Raw genomic sequence first — 10,332 nt, 5'->3', positions numbered from 1 at the left:
GAGGCACCCTGGAGATGACAGGAGTTTCGGGACTCTCTGAAAACACGTACTCATGAAGCAAATGCCGTTCTTATGCCATAACTTATTCTTTAAAAAATGCAGGAGACATTTTCCCATAGGCCTTAAGCTTCTCTAATGTTTAGTGTCCCGAAGCTCTGTGATAAGGAACTAGGAGTTAAATCCTGAAATTATTATAACNCTTTGAAATCAAATGCCCTGAAGACGAGGCACCCTGGAGATGACAGGAGTTTCGGGACTCTCTGAAAACACGTACTCATGAAGCAAATGCCGTTCTTATGCCATAACTTATTCTTTAAAAAATGCAGGAGACATTTTCCCATAGGCCTTAAGCTTCTCTAATGTTTAGTGTCCCGAAGCTCTGTGATAAGGAACTAGGAGTTAAATCCTGAAATTATTATAACCGACATCAGTGCTCATTGCTACATTGTCTCGTATTTGCGTAGCAATGAGAATTAATATTTGCTCATCTCATCATAATTCTATGAGGTGAGTAGAAAATGTGAAGTTGTCTGTACATTATAAGCAGGAAACCGCCGTTCAGAGGACTGATGTGGTTTACCTCAGAAGGCCAATAGTAGAAGAGCAACTCCAATTTCCACCTTAAAACTCAGTCCCGGGGTCTTCCATGAAACCAGCAGTGAATACCAAAATTATGCTTTGTGAAATCAGTGAGCCTAAAACCTCTAGCACTCTAAGATAAATTTAAAAAATTTGAAATGACTTTGTAATTTGAATAAGAAACCCCTTTAAGAGTAAAAGTAGTACATTAGGCAGAATATCGGCCCCCAAAGATGCCTGCCTATGTGCTCATCCCCACACCTGGGAATGTGTTAGGTTATATCACAAAGGGGAATTATAGCTAGTTATCAGCTGACCTTAAAACGGGATCTTAACACTCTGTGAGTGGGCCCGACGTTATCACAAGACTCCGCAGAAGTGGCCGAGGGAGACGGAAGAAGAGTCTGAGGGCGCTGGGACGGCAGCAGAAAGGTGCGGGCGGATTCAGCGTCGCAGATTCGAAGGTAGAGAAAGGAAGCCATGGACCAGGGAGCGAGGATGAGCTCTAGAAGCTGGGAGAGGCCAGCACGTGTGTTCTCCCCCAGAGACACAGGTCTGCTGACCCCTCCACGGTGGCCCAGGGAGATCTGTGCCAGGCTCCCGAACTCCAGAGTGGCAAGATAAAAATCTGTGTTGTGCCAAGCCACTGAGTTTGTGGCAGTTAGTAATGGTGGCCAGCAGGAGGTTTACACAAACTGTGTCTAAAATGGACACTGCTGAACTGTAAACTAATGCCCGGAAAAGAAACCAAAGATGTCTCCTCAATGTTTCATCTGTATCAAGGTGACGTAATGACACATGGCATTGGTGACTCAGCCCATCTCACTCCATTAGAGCTCCAAACCCATTCCTGACCTTTTCGGAGAGTTAACGCAAAGTTACTGGGACCTGCTGGGTTTGCCAGACCTCGCCGTGCAGGCTGCTGTTGTTATTTTCCACTTTGCCCACACAAGCCTCCTCAGGCTCTGTCGGTGGGGGTTTACATCGCCATAAACCGCTTTGATTGCCGACTGTCTTTGCACGTTAGGCTTAGTATTTTGAATGGATTTCTCACTAATTCCTGAGAGAGCCTAAACATAATGTAACAGAAGAGTTGCTCATAGGTGTAAGAAGTGAGGTGAAAGAGACCTGATTTGGATTTAGCTAGAGTGAACTGCACCTTGAAACCAACCAAGTTGTGTCCTGGAAAACCACCGTTAGAGTAAAAGCTTGGCCGGTGATAGAATTTCATTGATTCCAAGACAGTCAGGCATTCACACTTTAGTGAGTTAGAAATCAACATTCATTGTAGAACTGATGACATCTTACCACCAGTCCCAGAGGGATAGCTGTGCACAACATAGCCACCACTGTTCTTAATTTTTCACTTCTCTTTACTTGCTATTATGTGCATTATTCTGACTGCAGGTCAAGTCTAATCGGCAATGAGTGAAAAGTTGGTATGTAAGCAAAAAAGGCACAAAACCCCCTGCAGGGCATACATTGCTCTTAGTGAGACAAACATTTGTTGCTGGCAGAATAGCTAAAAATATACATTTCTTTTCTTTTGGTAAAGCAAAGGATTAAAGAAAGAAAATACTGACAAATAATGAAGGTGTATTATACTTTCTTAATGATACATATAGAAAAAGATTGCCTTTTAGATTTCAGACAATACAACTGAAGGCAGGGGAAATTGCCCAGTTCCTCTGGAGAGATGTTAAAAAAAATTCAAGGCAATGAGAGTCTACTATGACTAATTCATGAATTATGCAGGACATTCACTAAAGCATTGATTCATAACTTAATCAGCAGCATTCTTTCCTAGTAGTACAGCCATTGATATCTCAGATTAGAGAAACGGTAATGAGAAGGAGAGGAATGGAGGAACGAGATGGGTGATTTAGTTTGTATATTGCTCCTGTAGCATGGCACAGAGGCAAGGGTAATAGAATAGGGAAACATTTCAGATCATTACAAATTAGGTTTTACTCCTTAGCTTTATTCCATAAAACTAGAGCAAGGTAACTTCTCTGAACCTGTATTCTGGTGTATAAACTGAGATAATATTTACTTAAAGCTGCGAGGCAAGGCTTAAATTCGCTTCTCCTCTGCTTCTCCTCCCCTGTAGTCCAAAGGAATGTTCGTGGGTCAATTGTGGGGAATTTCCAAGGAGTCTGGAATCAGAGGAGGGAACTCAGTTCCCGGCTCGGCCTTTCCCAGTGCGCCCTTCCCCTCCTTAACCGACTCCTCCTTAACTACTCCGTTCCGGTCAGCCTGGGGCATGGGCAGCCTTTGGGATGGCCCTCCATGGGCCCTTGCGTAATCCACTCCCTCACTGGACGGGGCTTCATCGGTGTGATCAGCGTGTGTGGCAGAAATGATGGGAGGTCGCCTTTGAGCTGCAATTTTTGTCTCGGGCTGCGTGTGCTTTGGGGGAAGCCAGCTGCCTCGTCTTGAGGTTCCTCAGGCAACGCGGTGGACAGGCCCGCATGGACGGAGCTGAGACTCCAGACAAACAGCCAGCAGGGAGCAGGGGGCTCCAGCCAAGAGCCATCACAGTCAGTCTCCTCCTCAGAAGAGTCTGGCATTGTAGTCAGGCCTTCCAATACCAGGGGGCCCCAAGTGAGTTTACCCTGTGGGATACTGGGAGCCAAAGTCACCCCACAAAGCCACTCTGGGACTCCAGACTCAGAAATTGTGAGGTGAGGTCTTGTTTGTTGTTTTAATCCAATAAGTTTTGGTTCATTTTTTCCCATAATAATAAACATGAATTCTGTCTCTCATCTAAAAAATAAATACTATATTCACTTCCTAGAGTTTGGGAGGATCAAAAGAGAGTATATGGTAAACCATCAGTACAAATGTAATTACCACGATCTTACAGGTCCATATAACACACCTCAGATAACCTCGTTGCTCTTAGACTTCCCCGTAACTCCGAATAAGCCACTAAGAGGTATTTTGTCAGGAACCTCAAGTCCATCCTCAGGTTTAAGGATTTGCTAGAAAGATTTACAGGACTCTGATAAGCTGGTATACTCATGATTATGACTTATTACACTGAAAACATACCAATTAAATCTGCAAAGTTGGAAGGGGCCTAAGGCTGAGTCCAGGAGCGGCCAGACACTAATTTCTGGTTGTTCCTTCCTAGTGGGGCTGTGCGGACGGCACTTAATTAGTCCAGTAACAATGTGTACTGACACCTACAGAGCATTGTCGATCAGAGGAGCTCACCTGAATCTTGGTGTTTAGGGTTTTGATTGGGGATCATCACCTCGGCACCGAGCACCCACGTGGATGACCTTACTCACCCCTCAGCTTCTTCAGAGATCAAACTGATACAGTGTGGCTCAGGTCCTGTCCCCTCCACCCCCCCATATATGACATTGTTAGCATGGACTCTCCAGTGTGGCCCAAGGCCCATACAAAGACACTCATCATGGAGGCTATTCTAAGGACTTTGAGACTCTCTCCCAGGAGTTTGCAAAGGCCACTTTCACTTACAATGTGCAGGATTTGAGCTCCTTGACCCTGCCTAGTTAACCCTCTATTGCATAGATAGGTCCCATAGATTTACAGGTTTGCATTGATTCCTTCAACTATGAAACACCCTCACCAGGCACTCTGGGCTACCTCTTATTTCCAGTCATGATAGGGCCACGTTGGAGTTATACTATTTTTATGCATCACGGGAACATCTGGGTGGCTCTGGTATGCAATGGAGTTGAACTGTGAAGATTTCCATCTTTTTCCAAGAACCAGTAGAAAAAGCCCCAGACATCCTTACTGGGATGACGCCTCAGTGACGATGGGTGGTGAGCTGGCTTCAGTAGCCAGACAGAAGACAGGAGCTTACTGTATTAAGGAAGTTGCAAAAGTCAAAGTCAGCTCTTGGCATTCTTGTCTTCTTTCTCCCTAGTCATCTAAATTTCTCTGTTTGAAAATTAGTCATGGTTGCAAATTAAAAAAATAAAAATTTGCTCAACATGCATTGGGTGTAATGTATGGTTTTTGGTGGGAGGAAAAAAGTGATGCATACTAGTTTAAATATTTTTCTGAGAAACCGGAGAGAAAATGTTGCAGATTTCTGAGTCAGGCCATGGCATGATCAAAGTTAGCCTGGGAATGGATGGAGTAGGCTGTAGAATGAACTGGAGGTAGGAGAAACTGAAAAAGCCAAACTGGGAAAGTGGGACTCATTGACTTAGGTTGCACCAGTGAGGAAGGAGGCAGGAGTAGATTTGGGGTAAGCATCCAGCCTGGCAAGTCTCCCTGCGAAATCATGAGCTGTTTAGCAGTCCTAGTTCAGGAAACGCCAAACAATTCAGAGGTTCTGCCCTTAATCAGTCCCCTGTGGCACATTTAAGTTGTCATTAGACATTATTAAGAAAACACGCATTGTTCTCCAAGGAAGGGGAGCCTCCCCCACTGTAGCCTAAATGATTCATTGAGGCTCAGTCTTTTCGGCTGACTGCGTTTAGCTTCCAACCTGTCTCGTCACCTCTTAACCTTGCTGCGTCGTCTATCCATTTTTACCCTCCCCTTCCTGTTTGGACTTTATTCTCCACATGTTGATTGTCCTGGGTCTTCTCAACAATTGTTCCACGTTGCTCCACTGTCTATATATGTTCGCTGCACTCTGTATGTCCTCCCCAGACCGCTCCTCCTTGGTCGGCTGACAGGTCCATCTGCCTGATACCTGCGAGGTTCTCATGACATGTGAAAAAATGACAACTTTGATTTATACCAACTGTAGAGGGGCATAACCTTAAGCCTGGGGACAATCAACTTCATGTTTGAAGCTGTTTCCTTCCTCCGTCCCTGTTGGGTGACCTCTCCTGCCTTTAGGGGGATTTCTATGGAGGACTTTATTAAGGTGCAGAAAATGGCTCATAACCAGAGGCTCGACATAGCCCCACACAGAACTTATTTATGGAGGTGGATCAGTGTTCATGTTCCCAATTCATGTTCCACAAGCTTAGCCTTTATATCGTGGAGTTTAGCCTCTAGCCTCAAAATCCCTTTTATCCGCTACAAAATATCACACGATGATCCCCATAAACCAGACTTACATATGGCTGGAGGAAGGGATGAAGTCCGAGTTCAGCCTGAATGAAATAAAAGGAGCAGGTTGCCGGGGTAGGCAAGCTGCTTCCCAGCCAGGGGAGTTCAAGGTCCGCAGCACCTTATGCCCAGCGGAGGTCCACCTTCCACCATTTATTTCAGCAGCGCCTCCCTGTGTGGGCAGAGCGTGAATGCCTTCCAGTGTTTGGGTTCACGAAAATTTAAAGCAATTGTGGTAGTTTCCACAGGTAAGAAGTCACAAAATCAGAGTTTTTCAATAACTTAAAACTAAACACAGCATCATCTGTTCAAAGGTGTGACCACTTCGAGCTTCTGGAACTCCCTTAAGTATCCATCTTTAAGAGGTCAGCTCATCTTCTCTGCCTGTGTGCTTTGTCTTAAGTTGTCCCCTTAGCTACTGGGCCACTGTTTCAGACCTGGGCACATGTGATAATATGCCCTCTCCGATATCCCTAAAGTTATTGCTAAAACAATCCAAAACATTCCAAGTGATTTAATGTTTCATTTGAAGTAGTACCACAAGGAAGCTGGGAGAATAGACTCTACTTGCCTCATCTTTGAAGGGAGTGAGGGCAAGAAGTAGATGGCAAAGGTAAATCACCAAAGCTGCCGTGGGGGTCCAACCTTTGGGGTCTCTGGGCCACACTGGGAGGAGCAGAGTTGTCTCCGGTCACATATTAAATACTTTGCAACACATAACCACAAAAAATTATGTAATTTTTTTATTTTGATTTAAGTAAATTTATGATTTTGTGTTGGGCCGTATTCACAGCCCTCCTGGGCTGCATGTGGCCCACGGGCCATGGGCTGGACACCCCTGCATGGAAGGAAAGCCCTGGATACTTGAGAAGGAAGAAACAAGGGGCAGAAAGATAGTTATGGGGCTTGATTACAGGGAGCCTATGTTCTGGTTTGCTTGGAGCAGAGTTTGTTTATAAATATTGCCCTGGCATGATTGTTCAAAGCACCAGCTTTACTCCAAAAAGGTATCCTGGTTTAGATGATAAGGTAGATGGCGGCCCTAAACCTCACTGGCAGGTGGCCCACGTGGTCACACCCAGAGAACTGAGAAGCAGGCCAAGCAGAGCATCCTGAGGCCGAATGAGGTGCGTGATCCAGAAGTCCCCGAATGCCCCAGGATGGGGGCTGGACGCGTGCCATCCGTACCACAGAAAAGGCGACAATTCAGGCTGAGAAGACAGGATTAAGGGGGTGATTAGAGGGTCCCTGGTGATGATGTCCAGGGGGCGGCTTCTGGGCATTTCTGAGGCAAAGGCTGCATCTTCAGTGGAAACGGGAGTGAGTTAGAGGGTCTGCAGTGGCCCTGTTATGAAAATGTGATAGTTGGAAGAAGAAGGAACGGAATAAAAGGGGGGGGGCAAGCATATAAATGAACTGACCCTAAAAAAAAGAGAGATTGAAATTCCAAAGGCTCTTAAACATATGGAAAAATGCTCGGCATGAAAAGGCAATTGAAATTACAATGATGCAGTATCAGCGGGTAACTGCCACATTGGCCACGGGCAAGGGAGGAGGCCCCGCCCTCTCGCTGCTGGTGGTGCGTAACTTCCTACCACCTGAATGGAGAGCGGCCTGGCAATGTGAACGGATGTATCAAATGCATGTTCCGCTTGACTTAGACATTTCTGCTTTCAGAGCCTATCCTCCAGATATTCTTGCATGAGTATAGAATGACTTTATATGAGATATTTGCTATAGAATTATTTGTAACATAAAAATATTGGAAATAACCCAATGCCTTCCAATCGGCAACGGGATAAATGTTAGCAGAAAAGTGTTGAGTGTTTAGTATGTAACAGGCATCATTTTAAATGTTTTATTTGTATAGACTATTTTATTTTCTCTAAACCTGTGAGGTCAGATGACAATTACCCTCCTTTTATAAGTAAGGAAACTGAGGCACAGAGCGGTAAGAAACTTGGCCAGGGTAATATAACTATTAAAGGGGGATTTGGGATTTGAACTCAGAGTCTAGTCTCCTACCCATTGGCATAAACATCCCTTGTTTTCTACAAAAGAATGAGGCCTTTTATTGTTTGCATTTTTAACAACGAGGTACACTTGTGTGTACTTATATGTCACGATCTCTGAGACATAATTTGAAGTGAAAAGAAAATGGTGAAAAACACTGTATACTATGTACTATCACTCAAGTGAAAAAACGAATCTCTGCCGACTGTGCAGAGACGGCCCCGCTCTCCCCCCACCCCGGGGGGAAGACCGCACAAGAAACAGGGGTCATCTCTGAGAGGTCAGAGGTCGGGAAGACACAGGATGCTGTATATGCTTTTGTGCCTTTTGGACTTTGTACCATGTGTTTCTATTACTTTTTAAAATAAATGTTTAAAAGTTAAAATATAGTTGACACAATATTATATCAGTTTGAGGCATACAACACAGTGATTTGACATTTATATACCTTACGAAGTGATCACCATGTTAAGGTTAAGAGCCATCTGTCACCAAAGTTATTACCATGTTATTAACTATAGTCCCTATGCTGTACATTATACCACCGTGACTTATTTATTTTATAACCAGGTATTTGTAGCTCTTAATTCTCTTTGCCTTTTTAACCTATCACTCCACTTCCCTCCCTTCTGGTAACCCCCAGATTGTTCTCGGTATCTATGAGTCTGCTTCTATTTTGTTTTGTCTGTTCATTTGTTTTGTTTTTTACATAAAATTAGTTTTTTAGAAGTAAAAAGAAAATGCAGGTGGTACAAAAACAAAATAAGTAATAAAGACAAAATTAGGTGGTGATTGACCAAACCTGGGCTGGAGGCAGGTGCAAAGCTCGGATGGTTGGATGCTGGGCTGGTACATGGGCCTAGAGAGAAGGGCACTGCCGAGGGAACAGGAGAAGGCTCTACACAGGTTCCGCCATGGATTTTTTTACCGGTTAAAATACACGTAAGATGAGATCTGAACAAATTTTAAGTATAGTATTGTACTATACTGTATACAGTATAATATTGTTACCTCTGTGCATGTTTTTGTACAGCAGATTTCTAGAACTTACCTCGCATGACTGAAACTTGACACCCATTCGTATTAGTCAGCTCAAGCTTCCATCACAAACCACGTTAGATAGGATGGGTTAAGCCGCAGACGTCCATTTTCTCACCGTTGTGGAGGCTGGAGGTCTGAAGTCAGGAGGCAAGCAACTTGGGCTTCTTGTGAGGTCTCTCTTCTTGGCTCACAGGCGGCTGCCTTCTGGCCATGTGTTCACATGACGTCTTGGGTGTGGGGTGGAGAGAGAGAGATTGAGAGAGAGAGAGATTGAGAGAGAGAACGCTCTTGTGTTCGTTCTTACAGGGCACGGACCCCATGAGACCAGGGCTCTGTTCCAGTGGCTACATCCTGTCTCCGTCTGGTCACATAGGGTTTGGAGTTTCAACATGGATTTGAGAAGGACACAGTTCAGTTCGCAGCACGGTGGGGAAATACCCCTGCATTTCCCTCTCCTTTCAACCCCTGCCAACCCCACACCACTTTCTGCTTCCACAAATTTGACTACTTTAGATACCCCACATAGGTGGAATCATGCAGTATTTGTTCTGTGCCTGGCTTATTTCACCTAATATCATGTCCTCAAGGTTCATCCATGTTGTAGCATATGATGGGATTTCTTTCTTTTTAAAGGTCGAATAATAGTTCAATAGTTGTATGTATCGTATTTATTTACCCATTCACCTGTCTATGGACATTTTGATTGTTTCCACACCTTGCCTGTTGTGAATAAAGCTGTAATGAAAATGGATACGATTCCTTTGCATCGAGGTTGTAAATTCCAAATAGAGGGGTTTGCTGATGTGTTTTCAGGAGCTTACAATTACTTCATTTCTCTGGCATCTGTCTCAAACACTGCAGTTAGAGTATTGTGGGTTTCTTTATTTGTCTACATCAGTGAATTTCAACCAGCATGCTGCAAGAATTTTGAAATATACAATACCTGACTATTTAGTCAGGGGCACTGACCTCTTTTCCTTTAGATTGTCAAATTTTAAAAAATGACACCAGCCGACCCAACAATAGCTGTCTGGTAGGAATGAATCAAAATGATACCTATTTTTGTCAGATCAGCAAACAATATACATATTTCTGATGTGCCATAGAATTTAATTTACGTGTGTCATGAGGTGAAAAAGGTTGAAAAGTGCTGGTCTAGAAATTTACCTTTAATGCAGGTTGTCTGGAGATGCTGCAAATCGTTCAGCTCTCTTTCGTTCTCCGTCGTCCCGAGCTTCTGGAGTATGCTGGTTCCATCAGCCCTTTGAGTTGGGAGAGAAAGAAATTAGTCCTTCCAGCACTGTCCTGAAAAGCCAGGGCACTTGAGCCATGTCCCCACTCTTTTCCTACCCAGGGAGAAAGCCACATGGGCTTCCCTCCCGCTGTTCCACGGAGACCCAGGGAGAGGAGCTGCAGTGAGTGAGTGCTGTGAGTCCGAACCTTTGCCTTCCTTCTCAGCAGCTTCCAACCTGCTGCCCTTTCTTGCCAGTGCTCAGAAAGCTTCCAGCAACACAGAAACCATTTCCCTGGGCAGCCCCCTGGAACGTCGGGCAAATATTTCAGTCTCGTGTTTCCCTCGCCATGGGGAGACCGGGAGCTGGGAGTTGTTTCCCAGCTGTGCCAGGCTGAGCGTGGGGGAGGGATTATGGC

Source organism: Sturnira hondurensis, unplaced genomic scaffold, assembly GCF_014824575.4.
Source record: "Sturnira hondurensis isolate 20B ecotype Veracruz unplaced genomic scaffold, ASM1482457v3 Scaffold0010128, whole genome shotgun sequence".
Lineage (NCBI taxonomy): Eukaryota > Metazoa > Chordata > Mammalia > Chiroptera > Phyllostomidae > Sturnira > Sturnira hondurensis.
Note: the sequence above shows the minus strand (reverse complement) of the source record.